At 47.3% G+C, this 17,871-nt stretch overlaps 1 long non-coding RNA gene across 1 annotated transcript in view; it reads left to right on the top strand.

The window, feature by feature from the left end:
- LOC115516040 overlaps nt 1–8,226 on the top strand; it is a 53,196-nt gene extending 44,970 nt beyond the window's left edge. Inside the window, exon 4 of the long non-coding RNA XR_003969466.1 lies at nt 7,952–8,226. This is a non-coding gene — a long non-coding RNA (uncharacterized LOC115516040). The remainder of the gene's footprint in view (nt 1–7,951) is intronic.
- The last annotated feature ends 9,645 nt before the right edge of the window (nt 8,227–17,871 follow it).

Raw genomic sequence — 17,871 nt, 5'->3', positions numbered from 1 at the left:
TGAAGATTTTCTTTTATTTTTTCTTCTACAAGTTTCATAGTTTAGCTCTCACGTTTAAGTCTTTGATCCATTTTGTCTTAATATTTGTTGATGGTATGAGGTGAGGACCCATCTTCATCCTTTGTGCGCAGATACCCAGTTTTCCCAGTACCACTTGTTGAAAAGACTGTCCTTTCCTCAGTGGATGGTCTTGGCACCCTTGTCTAAGAGTGTTGGACCATATATGTGAGGATTTATTTCTGCGCACTTCATTCTGCTTTATTTGTCTGTCTGTCTGTCTGTCTTTATGCCAGTACCACACTGTTTTGATTACTGTAGATTTGATTACTGAAGTTTTGTATTCAGGAGATATGAGACCTCTAACTTTTTTCTTTTTAAACATTGTTTTGGTTATTCGAGATTCTGTAAGATCCCATTTGATTTGTGGTTTTTTGTTTGTTTGTTTTAAGTAATCTCTACACCCAATGTGGGGCTCAAACTCATAGCTCCAAGATAAAGAGCCCCATGCTGCACCAACTGAACCAGCCAGGTGCCCCTGAGAAATTCCATTTGAATTTCAGGATGGGTTTTTCTTCTCTATCTAAAAACAAAACAAAACAAAAAAAAACCCAGGAAACAAAAAAACAACAACAAAAGACACTGTTGTAATTTTGATAGTGATTTATGGACCCTTGGAACTTTAAGGAGGGCCTGGGCCAGCTAGGATGTCCTAAAGTAACCAGGAACCAGCAAGCACAGTGAGAATCAATAGAAATCTGAGCAGAAGGGGAAGGCACAGATTGGCACATCAAAGAGTAAGGTCAAGAGGCTACCCTTCTTTAGAATAGTGAATACTTTGGCTCTTCCCAGGGTTCCATCAAAGACTGGTCTCTATGGGAAGGAGCTCACCTATCTGTGTAATGGGCATTGCATTCCTAAGCCAATGAAAAGTCTCTTCCAGAATCAAAAACATCCTCCTTTCCCTCATTGAGTTTTCTCAGGCTTTTGATGTCCTTGTTGGTTTGCTAGGAACTGGTATTTCCTATCGTGGCTTCTAAGAGCAGTAGTGCTATTTTTTATGTGGCTGGGACTCTGTCTCACTTCAGCCCTTGGACAGGTCATGCTTTTAGTCCAGCAAACTATCCCTTCTGGGAGGGGTATGTTTCTCAAGACTGGGGTAGGGGTGATAGGAATGAGCAGTTCCTGGCCCTTTGGGAGAGGATGGCTGGACAGAAGTCCTTGGTGAAGATTATAGAGATGGTCTCTCCTTATCCTGATACAAGTTACAGGCAGACCCAGACCCCAGTAAGTGAGGCCCACCTGTAGCAGCAAAAGCAAAGGAGGGCACAGGCAGTCTTCTTGTGTAGCCTAGACTCTTGAGGGATGACTCATTGGGCCCTATGCCAGACCTCTGGCTCTGCCTCAGAAAAACTCCTGCACTCAGTCCATACTGAAGACAGACAGATGGACAAACAAGCAGAGCACTCTGGTCTCTTCATGGGGCACAATTCCCAGTTCTGAGCTGTGACATTCACCTATCTTACCTGCCTGGCTGTGGGGACACAGAAGAGTCTTTATTGTCCTAACTCTAGGAGGTGTGGCTGGGGCTTCTAGAAACTCATCCTGCCCTGGAAGATGCCATCTAAGTCCAGCTCTAACAGTGAGGACTGGGATTTCAGGCACAGCCTGAATTTCTTTTTCTTTTTTTAATTTTTTTTTTTTAACGTTTATTCATTTTTGAGAGTGAGAGAGACACAGCATTAGCGGGATAGGGGCAGAGAGAGAGGGAGACACAGAATCAGAAGCAGGCTCCAGGCTCCGAGCTGTCAGCACAGGGCCCAACACAGGGCTCAAACTCACGGACTGTGAGATCATGACCTGAGCCGAAGTCAGATGCTCAACCAACTGAGACACCCAGGTGCCCCACAGCCTGAATTTCTATTTCAAGTGTCACATAAATGTGATTGGGTGTCACAATAAGGTTCTTGAGCCAAACGGGAGCCTCTACCCAAGTTGTTTTTAAAGCATTTCAAGTTTTATGAGACTGATTGGGGTCACTTTAGATATAGAAGTGAAGCAGCAAGGAGGGAACATTCTTCCTATTTCAGGGATGAAACAATAAAGGCCTAGAAAATTATATCAGTACTGGAGACAATCCTATCCAATTGAGGCTTTCTGTTTTACCAGGTGAAATCTATCCATCTGTCCGTCTTTTGGTTCATTCATTCATTCATTCATTCAGTGCTTACTCCTGGACATGTCCCTAGCTATAGGCTAGGGATACAGCAGTGAGTCAGACAAGACAGAACCTCTCTCCCATGGAAGGCAAAGTCTTGTGGGGAGACAGATGGTAGCAAAAAACAAACAACAACAACAAAACCCTAATGAAGGGAAAGATGTAATGGAACATGGGCCTATGGGAATATTTAAGTACAGAATCTGATCTGAACCAAGAAGTCATTGAGGTTTCCCTGAGACAGCAGAGACCAGCAGGATGAGCCAAACAAAGAAGAGTATTCCAGGCAGAAAGAGAAGCATTGTGCAAAGGCCTGGGGGCTGGAGAAGGGACAGGCCCAGAGAAGAAAGGATACCTGAGCAATTAGAGACCAGAACTGAGGCTTTGGAATTCCTACCTATATTCTTTCCCCCAAACCCCAGCCCAATGCCCCCAACCCTGCAAGCTTCCTGGCCTCACACAACACTCCTGGCTCCTGTTGGGCCATTCATTGCACTCCCAGGTACCCAGGAGAGCTCAAAGACGAAAGAGCTCAAAGAGTGAGGAATGTCAGAATTGTGCAAAGAACATATAGGGTATATTCAACTTTGTGGGAGCTGGTGGGATCCTCTGGCTTGAGATAGGATAAGAGGCTAAAGATTGAGGGCTGAGTGGAAAAGTTTTACCACCAAACAGAGAAACTATTCCAGCAGAGAATCTAAGGCTCAGGGTTGGGGAGGGAGAAGAAATGGAATAATGAATTATCTGTGTTCTGTTTTCAAAAAGCAAAGTTTCTGAGTGTTGCTGATTGACTGGGGATATTGGGTTTGTAGGTCAGGTGAGCAGTGGGTTGGCTGGAAGTCGTCAGCTGTGTACCTGGAACATCTGCTTCAAGATTATGGTGTCTAGCAGCCTCTGTGTGTACCTGACATGCTTGAATCAAGATCTGGGTGACCAGTCAGGTCTGCACTGATTGACTAGTCCTCTCTAAGCATCTAGAAGGCCAGACTGGGAGTATTTATTGCCTTTGATTCTTTATCTATGAAAGATTGTAGGGACACCTAGGTCCTCACACTCTCAGTCCAATCCAGTTAACAACTGTTTGCTAAATGCAACTGTCAAGCTGGAACCCATATCCACAACACCTGAGCTAGAGTTGGCTTCCTGCCTCTTACCCCCATCTGCTGTGTTGAATTCTCCCTCTTCTCATATTCCACTGTGTCTGCCCAAGTCCAAACCACCATTATTGTTCACTCAAAGGGATTCACTTCTTCCAAACTTATCACCTCCTGCTCATGGTCTGTGTCTAAAATGTTACTCTTCTTCTGCAAACTTTTTCATTGATTCCCCTTGGCCACTGGACAAAGCTCTAGGGTTTGCACACCTAGGCAATTATACAACCACAGCCAGATTTCCAGTTCAGCTCCGCCCGGGCTTGTAGTAGAAGTAGTGCTAGGCCATGAGGATTTTACAGAGGCCTGGTTGCCTTTTGAACTTGAGTTTCTGGTTCTTAGAATAGAATGGATATTCCCATATGAACAGGAAATGCTTCTCTGGGGCACTGTTCTTTGAAAGAAATCAAGGGGTCTCACAGACTGACCTTGAAAATTTTCTTTCAAAGTCAACCTGGGGCGCTGGTGGCTCAGTCGGTTAAGCGTCTGACTTCGGCTTAGGTTATGATATCACATTCCATGAGTTTGAGCCCCGCCTTGGGCTCTGTGCTGACAGTTCAGAGCTTGGAGCCTGCTTTGGATTCTGTGTCTCCCTCTCTCTCTGCCCCCCTCCCCCAACTCATGCTCTGTCTCTCTTGCTCTTAAAAATAAACATTAAAAAAATCAAAGTCAACCAAAATCACCACCTCTGAAACCTTCCCTCATTTACACTAATTTCTGCCCCCACCTGCCACCATCATGTCAAGCGGTTGTGGAAGGCCTCCAAAGGCACCTCTCCTGTTGGGTAAAATGGGTACCCAAGGGCCTGCCTGACTGTTAACTGGGGCCAGTTCTAGGGAAAGGAGAGTTGGGATGACACACTCATTTTAACACGTATGCGTCTGTAATGTGGGAATGTTTTTACAAGCATGTATCACTCCTGTAATTAAAGATGCAAATCTAGTAAAAAGCTCCATCCCTTAGGCCATGGGTTCAGAGGGCAGAGGGTAAAAAGGAACACTTGATAGGTGGCACGGCACTGGAGCTGGGCCTGGTCAGGAGGTCAGCAGCAACAAGGGGGCATCTGGACCAGATAAAGGCAAGATCCAGGGTGAGGAGCAAGTTAGTACTGTAGTGGGTAGGGCCTTGAACGCCAGACCAAAGAGTTTATGTAACTAAGGTGTTTTTGAGCCAGAAGGATATGATCTGAGCTAGGTCTTGACGTTGGAGCTGGCAAAGGTGAGAGAAAGGCCAGGGTTGCCAGGAGCCTATTTGTGCATCCCAGTGAGAAAAGCAATAATCAGGGGAATGAATGAGCTGGTCTGGTCTGGACCTTTATACTGAGGGCAGGGCCCACCCTCTACCTGTATGGAGAATTACAAAGCCTCACTAGGCAGTGGTAGTTCTGTGCCTCAGGTTCCTGGTCCACCTGGAGCTGGAGACAGGGTAGCTAACATCTTAGCACGGGTGTGTTTCAGTTACACTTTCCCACCTTGACCCAGAGAGGGGGTGGTGCCCACTGAACCTCTTGGGGCATCCAGTTCTCTCTGTCTTCATAGAACAACTTCAGATTAGCTATTTGGTTTTGGGTCACCTGGTGATTTATCTGCATATCACATTTTCCTGGGTCCTGGAGGAAAAGCTAGCTTGTACACCACAAAATAAGTGGTGAGGATGTGCCAGCATGAGCCAGATGATGCTTCCCATAGTCCAGAGCCAATTGCAAGAGGCAGGATGGGTGATTTAGCAATGCTGGGGGTTCCAAAGGATCCCAGAGAGACCCAGACACTTTGAGAGACTGGGTCTGACACCAACGAGGAAAGCCCAGTGCACCTCCCAGTCCTGCCTCCTGCCCCATCAGAAGCTACTGGGGACAGCCATGCCTAAGGGGCCATCCAAAGTTACTTGGAGACCTAACATGCAGAAGGACTGGGTTTTGGACAGGTTCTCCAAGATCAGAAAAGCTTCCTTCTTAATTATGGTACATACCTCCACTATCATGACCAGGTACTGAGGACTCAAAGATGAAAGAAAACCCAACAAACTCTGAAGGGAAGAAGCATCTTCTCCTGTCTCTGACTCCTTTGAGTGGCTTAGTGGAAGAGATCAAGTCCCCACTGCATCCTGAAAGGGCCCAGAAACTTCAGAGTACTGTAAACACATCAGGCAAGGAAATTCTCTTCCTCTGCTCCAGGCAGTTTCACAGCTCAGAGCTCTGGGGTCTGCTATTCCCTCTACCTGGATGCTTTTCCTCACCTGGCCCCACTATCAGCTGAGAAACTCCTGTTCTTTCTTGCAAGTATCACCTCTTCTGTGAAGCTTTTCTTTACTGCTCTACTAGCACACTCCCCTCCACCATTATTTCTGTATCTTGTACTTGTACTCATCACTGCACATTGCACCCTCTGATATTTTGCTTTATTTATGTGTCTGGAGTGATGTCATATGAACCTTCCTCTGCTCTGTGTCCCCAGGGGGTAGCCTAATGTCTGCTCCATTGAGCAGGTGCTCAGTGATCACTGGTGCGACAGAACCATGAAGAACAGTCCCAGATTTCCCAAGCCATTTCAAGTTCACTTCAAGATGGTTTAGCCCTCTTGCCAGCCCACCCTTAGTCTCCAGGGACCTCCTGCTCTGCCTAAGGTTGGAGCCTGATGTTGGCCATTCCTGGAGGTTATGTCTCTTGAAATGGTCCTCAAATTAGGAGGCTGTAGTGGTCCCCCAAGTTCTTGGTGAACTTGGGACTCAGGCGAAAGCAGAGTGGGGAAGGCTGGGAACTTTGGTGATCCCCTCACTGCTCTGGAAATGGACTCTTTTATAACAGCAGTACAGTTATGATTGACAGCCCAGATGCAATACAGAGCCCAAGTATGCTGCCTGGGCGGGTGTCCTGCCAACCTCACCTGGAGATGGCCAGGTGGGCACTCAGGACCCAGTATGTCATTCAGCTTGGGCCATGGGCAGAGTATGTGAGACTAGCCAGGCAGGTAGGAAACCCTTAGCCACCCTCCATGAAACAAGTACTTCTGAGTCCTCAGTCTACCTCTTTCACCCTCACGATAAGGATCTGCTGCCCAGGCAAGCTGTGTAGCAAGGAGAAATCCAGCCCCCGTCAGAAGGGCCTTAGCAGTACTAGTTGTCCTCTTGGGTGCTTCAGCCCCAGGCTTCTTGCTTCAGACTTTGCATTCCTCTAGAACGACAGTGCCCCCTGTCCCTGGCCATTTGGCCAAGTCAGTGCCTTGCTCTACTTCTACCAGGGCAGCTTTTCTGTGGACCTCTCAGGCCTTAGAATTTGCTGGCTGGCTGATGGCTCATCTTCTGCTAAGCTAGGCTCTGATGCCCAACACCACCCTCCCTACCCCCTCACCCCAGCTTGAGTCAGCACCCAGCTGATTGCTCAAGTCCTGGCTCTGGTCTCTAAGAGGTCTCTGGGCAAATCTGCAGCTCAGCTTTAAACACGTCTGCATTTGGTCTCTTCGGTTCATTGATCAGGAATCATATGATCTTTTAAAAACACAGCTGGTAGAGTGGCCCATCTGTGCTTCTGCATTTGGATCAGTAAATTGAGCTGCCTAGAATTTATTTAAACCTACAGGTCTGAGTACAGAATGTGGCTGCCCTCACGATGCCTCCTGTGATGATCTTCTCATTTTCTCATTTTCTGGATCATCTTCATTCTTGGGACGATCCTTGGCTGGGCTTCTAGCACTAGGTCTGTTTTTAACACTCATTTGTCTCCTGAGCTCTTCTAAGGACTATTTTCTCTTTACACTGAGATTCACTAATTACAGGGTAATGCACTAATCTGCACTCTTCCCCCATGGCTGAAACACACACACATACACACACACACACACACACACACACACACTTATTTCCCAGCCAAGCAGACAAGATGGGTCATAAGTCCTTAGTCAGGCAGTAACCCAAAATAGTGATGGTCTCTATGGTCCCCTCCCCTCCCCCTATCCTTTGAAATAAATGTGGGAACATTGCTAATGTGGCAGAGACTACCAACTTGCCCCCAATATCTGAGCACATGACCATAAAAAATAAATACTCGGGGCACCTGACCGGCTCAGTTGGTAGAGCATGCGACTCTTGATCTTGGGGTAATGAGTTCTAGTCCCACGCTGAGTACAGAGCCTACTTAACAAATAAATACATACATAGGTACTAAAATTCCTGGCCTCCTTTCCAGCTATGTGATTAATTTTTGATCAATGAGATATAAGTATGATGGTGTATACAACCTCTGGAAAGTATCCTTAAAGGGAAAAGGCATGCTTTCTTCCTTTCTCCCTTCTTTGTGCTAGTTAAAAAGCACCTTTGGTGATGTGATAGCTGGAGTTAGAGCAGCCATCTGGGAACATAAGGGTGAAGCCACACCTTGAGGATGGCAAATGTGGTAAACTAACTTCCAAGATGGCCTCCAATGATTCTCAACTTCTGGTATTCATGTCCTTATTTACTTTCCTCCCATATTAAAATAGTGCTACCTGTGTAATCAATAGGATGTTGCAGAAATGATGGTGTGGCTTCTGAAACTACATTGTAAAAGACATTGCAGCTTCTGTCTTATTTCTTTTTGAATCACTTGCTCTAGGTGTGTAGAAGCTGGCTGCCATGTTGTAAGTACACTCAAGCAACCCTATGGAGGATGACAGGTGGTAAGAAACTAAGGTGTATTGTCAACAGCCAGAACCAACTTGCCAGGAGTGCTGCAGTCTCAGTCAAGCCTTCAAATGACCACAGCTCTGTCTGACATCCTGACTGCAATCTCATGAAACAGCTCCAGCCAGAACCATGCAGCTAGGTCACTTGCGAATTCCTGATATGTCACAGAAAGTGGGAGACAGTAAATGTTTATTGTTGTTTTAAGCCACTGAGTTTTGAAGTGATTTGTTACAGAGCAATAGAAGAGCCACAAAAGGGAAGGAGGCTTGGCCTCTGAAATTGTGGAGGGCTGTAGCAACCTTGACCCTTGATCTACTGAAGACTTTTTTTTTTAAAGAGACATAAACTACTCTTACTTTCTACTATTTTGAGTTTTCTGTCATTCCTATACTACTCCTGTTTTGGCACCACTCATTTAGAAACTCTTCTGGGAATTGCTGCCTGGATGTGCCGTTGGAGACCATTTCAGCCATGCCTGTGCCAACGGTATGTTGCGGCCTAAATCTTCCTAAGATGAAGGGCAGTTAATGTGTAAAAATGTCTCTAAAAGGAATTTTATAATGAGAACCACAGGACAGGGATTAGGAGATCCTGGCTCTATACCCTCCTGAGAGATCTCACTTAATATTTTGGTGACCATACTTGGCACAGAGTGACATTGTCTTCATACGGGTATCCCTGGATGTCCATGAGGTTCAAAAAGATTTATAAATAAGCGCTTTGGAGAGTGCCAAGATTCTCTACCAACTGAAGATAACACTCTTGCTATAAGTTGGGCTGATTCTAGATGGCGTGAGCCTACCCCAGCATTTATAGACGTTCTGTTCATGGTCCAGCTTTCAGGTGTGCATCTCCTGTAGCCTACTGAGCAATTCCTAAGCAGTGATGAGATGCCCTGCTCAGGTCCAGTCAGCTGTGGCAGCTGACTGGACAGAATGATGGCAGTCCTGCTAGTCTTTTCTTTTTAAGAAAGCACTCCTTCCTGGTGCCCGTTGTAAGACAATGGCCAGCCCTCTGGGGAGGAGGCTTCCTCTCTACCCCACATCCTGCTTTATAACAGACTCTGACATTCAAGTGGACCAACCAGCCATCACAATTCCTGACCCCCAGCATCACAATTCCTGGATCTGCTTAACGTTCTTCACCTTCTCCCACTTGGCTCTTGCCACACAGTGGGATGGATTACCTCTGAAATCTTAGCCTCCTGAATTCTACCAGAGGACTTGACCTCCTACTTGTTAGATTTTTCCAGGACTCTCTCTACTCCCGCTCTTGGACTTTAACAAAAACCTTCTGTACCCTTAGAGGCCTCAATTATTTCCCCATCCTGGTCCCATCATAGCCATCTGAACAACCAAAAATTTTCTTAAGCCCTATATTAATTAGGGTAATGCTAAATGCTATAACAAAAAAATCCCAAAACGTGTATTGCCTCAGACAATGTAGTGAATTTCTTGCTCACATAAAACCCAAATGGGTATTTCTGATCAGTAGCGTCTCTCCTGTAAGTGATAAGTCAGGGACAAGGAACCTCCCACCTGTGGTTCTGCTCTCTCCAACATGTGGTTTCCAAGAGGATCTCAACATGGAGGAAGGAGAAAGGCAGGGTGGAGAAGGCCTATCTGCTGCTTAACTATCTTGGGCTGGAAATGACACATGTCATCCCTGATCAACATTCTATTGCCAAGAACAAGTCATTTGACTCCTCTCAGATGCAACGGATGTGAGCCCAAGGGTGTGTGTTGGGAAATGTAGTCTGTGCTGACTCTTTCCTATCCTCAACTTTATTCTATAGAAGGGCAGAGGATGACTGTGTTTGGTGAACAGTTAGCTGCCTCTGCTCCACACTTCTTTTTTTAATGTTTATTTATTTTTGAGGGAGAGAGAAAGAGAAAGAGAAAGAGAGAGAGAGAGAGAGAGAGAGAGAGAGAGAGAGAGAGAGAAAATGAGCAGGGAAGAGGCAGAGAGAGAGGGAGACACAGAATCTGAGCTGTCAGCACAGAGCCCAATGTGGGACTCAAATTCACAAACCATGAGATCATGACCTGAGTCTGTGAGCCACTCAGACACCCCTCTGCTCCACACCTCTTATTTCCTTCTGCCGTAACCTCAGCAAGACTGCAGCCCAGGTACTATAGGCCAGCCTGACTTCTTGGCTTTTAGATCCTGGAGAAAACCTTGAGGGCGACAGATCAGTGTCAAAGCAGATTCATCACCTCCAAAGGCAGTACAGTGATGTATTGCCAGGTCTGGGTCAGATTCTCTCCTATTTCCCATAACAAGGGTTCCAAACACCTCCTCTTTGCCCTTATCCCCTCCTCCCACCCTCATTCTCAGCAGGAGAGCATTTTAGGGCCAAAGGGCATGGTGCCCCCTCCACTTGTCTTGCTCTCTCCTCCCTGCCACAGTCTCAGAAGCCTCTCTGTGCTTGCAGTCACCCTAGCTTCCCAGCCCAAACTGCTTCCTAGGCTTCAGACCTGTGTATCCATCTTCCTCCTGGATGCTCCCACCTGGATGTGCACAGGTCTTTCATACTCACCATGTCTCAAATTGAATCCTCATCGCTCAGCCCCCTACCCCCACCCAGACCTACTTCTCCTCCTGTGGTTGCTTTCTCCTATCATGGCACCACCCTAACCACACCTGAAGGTCATTGCTGTCTCTTTTCTCTAGTTAAATGCTGGCCCAAACATTTCTTGAGTCAGTTCCCTGCACTCCTTTTCTCAGGTCATTGCTTCTTGTTTGGATGCCTGTAATCATCTCTTAATAGGTCTTATGCCTCTAGAATGTTCCCCTCCAACGTGTGCTCTGTGGGCAGCCAGAGGGACTGTTCTACAATACAAATCTGACCATAACACTCACTTTCTCAAGCACAGAATTTCCTCTGAGGCCCCCAAGTCCCCACGTGACTGGCCCCACTGCTCACTTCAGCCAGCCTCTCACCTCCCTTGACACCCCAGCAACGCCTGACTTTACTCTGTACATGCTCTGAGGGTCCCTGAAGCCACTGGGGTTTTGGGTGGGTGCCCTCCTTGGTACTGTTAGAATACCCTCTGTCTGTGCTTATTACTCTCCTTGGTAAATCTTTTTGTATGTTGGCCTCCCAGGACCATAAAGGGAGGAACCAACTCTTTATCTTGGTATGTCAGTGCCTGGGACAGTGCTTATCAGTAGTGCTTATCAGAGCACAGTAGGTGCTCAATACACAATAGGTGCTCAGTGAATGAATGAAGATTGTGAGAAGGTACCTGTTGAAGGTATGGAAAATCTTCATTTAGATATGCTTGCCTTACCATGAATGAACATTTCTTTTTCAGGATAGCCAAGGTGTGTGTGTGTGTGTGTGTGTGTGTGCATATACATATATATATATTTATGAAATCTGATCCTTTGCCTAAGAGCGTCCCCATCAATTAATCATGACTGCCCATTTGCACAAAACCTCTTCTCCCAAAGCACTTTACACAGAGGGACCAAACTCTCCCATCCTGCCAGAGCTGTGGGCTCAGTTCCCACCACATGACTGGCCTTGGCAGTAGGCTCATACCCATGCCTCTCACAGGAACCTTATAGCAGCCCTGGGAGGCAAGCCAGAAAGGAGCATTGTCTCCCATTTTTAAGATAAGAAAACTTGTTAATGGGGTGTCTGGCTGCCTCAGTCAGAAAAGCATGAGACTCTTGATCTCAGGGTCATTGAGTTCGAACCCCACATTGGATATACAGATCACTAAATAAATAAATAAATAAACTTAAAAAGAAAACTTGTTCTTAGGAGGTGAGGTGATTGTCCAAGGGTGCAAGGTGAGTTAGATATTTGTTCTTTTCCATCGTATGATGGACGACTCTGCCCCCCGCCATTTGGGGCTGATACAATGCTCCATGGTGCCAACACAAATGGTGGGCTCTGTGGGAAACCCTCAGACACCATCCCATGCCCCTCGGTCATAATACAGCTTGCATGTCAGCTATTCTCTTAGATAGGAAGTTATTGGAATAGACACCCACCCAAGTATAAAGGAGGATTCTCACAGAATCCAAATGCAGAAAATCATCCCAGGAACTCAATGGTCATTACACAAACACTTTGTCTTTTGTGCTGGACCATAGGTCTTTTCTCTCTGCATTTCTAATCTGATCTTTTTCCACAAAACCTTAACCATTTTTTAATGTGACTACCCACACTAGGCCCAATGTGACTACCAGCCCTGAGATGGCCTGGCTCACACCTCCAAGGCCCACCACCACAGAAGCAGAGTTGGAGCCTGGGGAACACTCAGCCAGCTCAGCCCAGGTGATAGCTGGTTTTCCCAGGTTCATCACCTGGAACATGGGCAAAGCCATTGGGTGAGCTGATACAAACAGGGCAGCAGAGGTGATGAGCAGAGGAAATCCTAGGATGGATGTAGGTAGGGAGCCAATTGCAAGTGGGGGGAACAACTGTGAAAGATCTTGAAATTTAGTGGGCGTCCCGAGTAACTAACCCACCTAGGTTCTCTCTGCCTTCTGTTGTCTTTGAGTAGACAGTTCTTGTCTCTAAAGATGGAAGTGAAGTTGTAGAAGTTTGAGAGTAATGTAATTCCTGTTCTCAGAAACACAGACTGTGGCTGGCCGAGGACCACCAACTGTTGCCTTGTGGGCACTGACTAGTTTTGCACCCATTTCTAAAATCATTTCAGCATCCCTTATCTGACAACCATGAGTGATACTTTTGAGTTCTCCTTTGAATTCGTTGTGATGGGAGCACCGGGGTGGTTCAGTCAAGATCTTGCGGTTTGTGAGTTCAAGTCCCGCATCAGGCTTTCTGCTGTCAGTGCAGAGGCTGCTTCCGATCCTCTCTCCCTGCCCCTCCCCTGCTCGCGCTCTCTCTCAAAAATAATAAATAAATGTTTGGATTAGTTGTGATATTTGAGTGCTTCTCTTATTAACTGATGAATTAAGTTAAATCTTCAACACACATTCATTTTATATTTGAGGAGAGGCATTACTGCATACTTTTTAAAAATTTATTGTGAAGGAGTGCCTGGCTGGCTCAGGTGGTTAGAGCATGTGACTCTTGGTCTTAAGGTCCTGAGTTCCAGTCCCACATTAAAAGAATTTCACTGGAAGGGTGCCTAGGTGGCTCAGTCGGTTAAGCATCTGACTCTGGATCTTGCCTCAGGTCATGAGCTCACAGTTCATGAGATTGAGCCCCACGTCAGACTGACATCACGGAGCCTGCTTGGGATTCTTTCTCTCCTTTTCTCTCTGCCCCTCCTCTGCTCCCCCTCTCTATCAAAATAGATTTAAAAAGAAGAAAAAGCAAACGAAATAGGGTAAAACTACATCTGGGCATATTGCTACAAGCCAGCCAAGGGTAGCCAGAGGTGGTTATGATGCGCTGCCTGCCATCAGGGAAGAGGATAAGGTTCAGGCTCCGCCCATAGGCAAACGGGTTCCAGGTACCCACTACCATAGCCACCTGTGTCAGGAGCTGCTCAGGTAAGGAGACTTCCTCACTGTTCCACACCTGCCACTTCTCCTCCCTCCTGCCCCCCTGGTAGCACAGTTCAGGGAACAAGGATGGAAGATCATGCCAGAATGGAATTTCTTCCTCCTGCCTTTCCTCCCCTGACAACCTGAGAGGTATCTTGCCCTCGCCAGCTTACAGCTGAAAGGCGAGAATCACTGCCAAACCCCTGCTTGCAAAACAATCCCCTTCTGAGAAGGGGACACTAAATTTCTGTCCCCTGAATCCTGTTTTCCTCTTGACTTACACGATGGTCCAGATATGCTCTGGCTTCCATCATTGTGGGTGGCTCACCCATTTGTCACGGTCCCAATGCTTCATATTTTTCTGTCTTAATGAAACCATCCTTTAAACTGGTATTTATTTAAGCACAAGAGAATAAAACCTTTCTTCTAGGAAGGGCTCCATCAACCAAACTTGGATATATATCTGCTGTTTTCTAAGTGTGTATGTACGATAGGGGAGACAATACCCACAGGCAGTGGAACCACCTCTCAGCCCCAGGAGGCTCCCCTGACCTTTGGCATAAGTGTCTGCAGTCTCTTGAATTTAGCACATCAGCACACAAGCACTTCCTTAATGAACTCTGGCCTGGAAGGACTGAGGAAAAAGGACATGGCATGAGCCCTGTATGTCCCCTTACTGACTGCACACTTAACTGGCCTGACTAGGGCTGGCCTTTCCGACACTTACCCACTAAGCATGAAGTCACAGCCACCCCTGAATCCAGGAGCCAGTGCTCCAGGTGCTCCAGAAACTTTCCCAAGCATACCTACGTTATACAGAGGGAGAGTCTTACCCTTATTGCTACTACTTAGGGGTGTTTGAGCCCAGACTCCCACTGTCGTCTGACTACATCACTCTCTGCCTTAAGTCCTTCAGTGGCTCCCTTTTGCCTGCTTGATAAAGTCCAACCTCCATGGCCTGGCCTTCAGGTCCCTTGCTTTCCAATCTGGCCCCAGCTATATCTCTGGCATCATCTCCCTAAACCATGGACCTCAGTGTTTTTTGGTTTTGTTTTTTAATGTTTATTTATTTTTAAGAGAGAGAGAGACAGAGTGCGAGCCAGGGAGGGGCAGAGAGAGAGGGAGACACAGAATCTGAAGCAAGCTCCAGGCTCTAAGCTGTCAGCACAGAGCCTGACGCGGGGCTGGAACCCACGAACCGTGAGATCATGACCTGAGCCGAAGTCGGACGCTTAACTGACTAAGCCACCCAGGCACCCCTGGACCTCAGTGTTTTAACCATTCATTCATCCCATGAACACTGGAGTCCAATTTGCATATACATCTAACAGTGTTTTCCAAGCTCTTACAGATGCTCAAAATGCCTCATTTCAATGGCAGTGTCTCTCTTATTAATTGATGTCATCAGAATTGCATTACTATAGCTGCAGATGAAAGCACGCCAGTGCCTGTTTAAATGCAGGGCCTTACTCTGGTGCTCACACTACCTTCATGGCTGCACCTGGGTGAACATCACACAGACCACTTTTCAGAACAGCTCTCTCCACAGGAGCAGCTGCAGATTCCTCCCACCTCCTAAAAGCTCACTGCTGTGGAGCAGAGGCAGTTGTATTAGGACACATCGCAGCATCTCACTGCCAAAGTGACAGCTACAATTATGTTTTGGCCGACAGCTGGAGATGAGAGAATGTACAAACAACCAAGGCCACATGAGCCTTCATGAATCAGCAGTTTGTAATACACGTCCAGCTGGTAGGTGAGGTGGGCAACCTGCTGGCTACAGATCTCAAGTTAGCACCTGGGACCCTCCGGTGAAGTCCTCCACGGGACGGCCCCAACGGCCACCCAGGACACAGAAGGGCAGAAGAGTGGGGTGGTCAAGGCTGGGTAAGGTCCAAGCCCGAGAGATAGGCACCTGATTCCTAGGCAAGGGCAGGGGCAGGCAACACAAAGGGCTGAACTACTCAGTGGTGGAGTCCATCTTGCTGAACAGCCTGATGAGTGGTATATTCATATTGGATAGAGGGTTCCTGTTGAGACCCCAGGGCACCACCTCCATGAGGAGCCTGACTGCCATAGGCATGATGTCAGGATAGGGGCCAAGACACCATAGCAAAAGCAATCACAGCAGCGGCCATGATAGCGGCAGCTTCCACTAATGGAGACTTCCATATGCCAGGCACCAGGCTTGACCCCTTTACATACGTTTCTTTCTTTTGTCTATAAGACAATCCAGTGAGACAGTTTCTGTTATCATCCCTTTTTACCAGCAAGAAAACTGAGTCTTAGGGAGGAATGTGATGGAGGCCCAGTAGCTGGCAATTATGGAGATGGAATTTGAGCTCAGACAATGTGGCTCCAGCGCCTGGTTGGTTTATGGCCTCATTATCCTGGTTTGGTCCTTTCAATCTGGTCTTGGTTGCAGGAAGCTAAGAGACCCTCAGCACGTTCCTCGCATAAGGTTAGTTGTGTTGGGGCCTCCAAGTAGACTTTGGTCTGAAAGCCAAGATGTTACCAAAAGAAAATAAACAACAGCTATTTCAGATGACAGGTGCTGGGCTAGGAAATTGGGGGAAAAATGAAAAAGCTACCAGGATTTCCTCATTGTACATTTGTTCTGTTGAACAAGCATCATCAGGAAGCTGGTCTATTACAAGTGTTGTCCCTGAAGACAGAGGGCAGTAGCAGGAACTGTCCTTTCTCTCTGACCCTGGGTCCCTCTGGGGCCCAGCACCAAGGGTGGCCTCCTGAGCCCAGGGCTTGGCTCTTACTCAGCCTGACCTGGGTTCTGGCCAAGGCCTCTGGGAGGGGCGGGCTCAGGCTCTTGGTGTTTTTCCGAGGAGTGCTGCTTCCTTTCTCATGCCCCTTGTTGGAGCAGAATCTGTCCATCCTCACTGTCTGCCCAAACGCAAGCAGACAAGAAGGTCATAGGCTAGCAAATCTGTTCCATATGCTTCCAAAGGGGGCATCTGAAAGGCCAGTGGGGCTGGGGCACAGGAATGTTTGGATTTCAAGTGGCTGCTGCCCATGAATCACCAATTGCATTTTGTGCTCTCAGCTCTGTGAAGGCATCATTTCCAGCAGCCTCACACGGAGCTGGCGGCCAGAGCCTCTTAGTGGGGCTATAAATAGCAGATCATCAACTCACCTCTTCTGAGCTCAGCACAGGCTTCTCAGTTCACTGTGAGTCTTCCTGCGGCCTGTGTGTCAACGTCACTCAGATTTCCCAGGTGAGGCCTGGCTGAGAGATCCAGGCTTGCTCTGGGGGACTGCATGGTTTGGGTTCCCAGAGCTGTTCAGGGTGAGAGTGAGGGCAATGGCAGACTTTTGAAGAGCTTGACATTTCAGGCGTCATAATTATAATCTCCTGTATCTGAGCTCCTCTCCAATTAAATGCAGTGCCAAGGGACTGTCATTTCTTTAGGAGTCCTAGAAATAAAAGGCAAAAGAGTCAACAAAAACACACCCAGAGAAAGCCACCTGGAGTGGGTAGCAACAAATGAAAGGTTTCATGCCTTCCTGTGGACTTGTCCCCTAACACTGAATGAAATATTTTATGGCTCGCCAGCTGCAGAAGTGAGAGACACTGAATGAAATACTTTACGACTCCCTGGCTTGAGAAGTGAGCTCACATGTTTTAGTATTACTCACTGCTACCATTTATGGAGGGTTCCCTGTGTGCCAGGCTCTGTGCCCAGCCTTTACAGGCAGCATATCATTAAGTCATCCCAATAGCCACACTGGAGTCAACTGCTACCATCACTGGCTTTCTGCAGGTGAGGAGGCAGTGGCTCCCACAGTCACAGGGACAGGGCTGCTGGATTCCGAAGCCCAATTTCTGAACCACCACACTTTCTGACTCCTGCAGAAGAGGAATGTTGGGGTGTCCACGTACTTGGGTGACCAGTGGGAAGTGAACTGTAGTCTCCTTTCTTCAACTCTATGCACTTCATGACTCCCAGACTCCTTTAGTACATAGAACGTCCCCTGTCACCATCTTCTTCCAAATGTGACTTTCTCCTAGCTTTCCTGGGGGAAGGCACCAGCTTCCACTTGGCTCTCCAAGCTCAGAGTAATGGTCTTCCTCATATCTTCCTCCCCTGAGGCCCTGAAATAGGCAGGGATCCAGTGGGACTCCTTCCCTCTCCCTCTCCTCCTTCCCTTCTCCAGGTGGCAGCCTCCCTCTAATCTCTTTCCTCCTCTGCCTCAAAAGTTTGAGGCCTGGTCCCCTTTATTGGTTTGTCACAATAGCTTTCCAGCTCAGTGCTGCACCTGGGGAATGTTTTAAGAACACAGATTCTTGGGGCCCCTGGGTGGCTCAGTTGGTTAAGTGTCTGACTTCAGCTCAGGTCAATGATCTCACAGCTCATGAATTCG

The sequence above is a fragment of the Lynx canadensis genome, chromosome A1 (genome assembly GCF_007474595.2).
Source record: "Lynx canadensis isolate LIC74 chromosome A1, mLynCan4.pri.v2, whole genome shotgun sequence".
Taxonomy (NCBI): domain Eukaryota; kingdom Metazoa; phylum Chordata; class Mammalia; order Carnivora; family Felidae; genus Lynx; species Lynx canadensis.
Note: the sequence above shows the minus strand (reverse complement) of the source record. Positions and strands in the feature narration are given on the sequence as shown.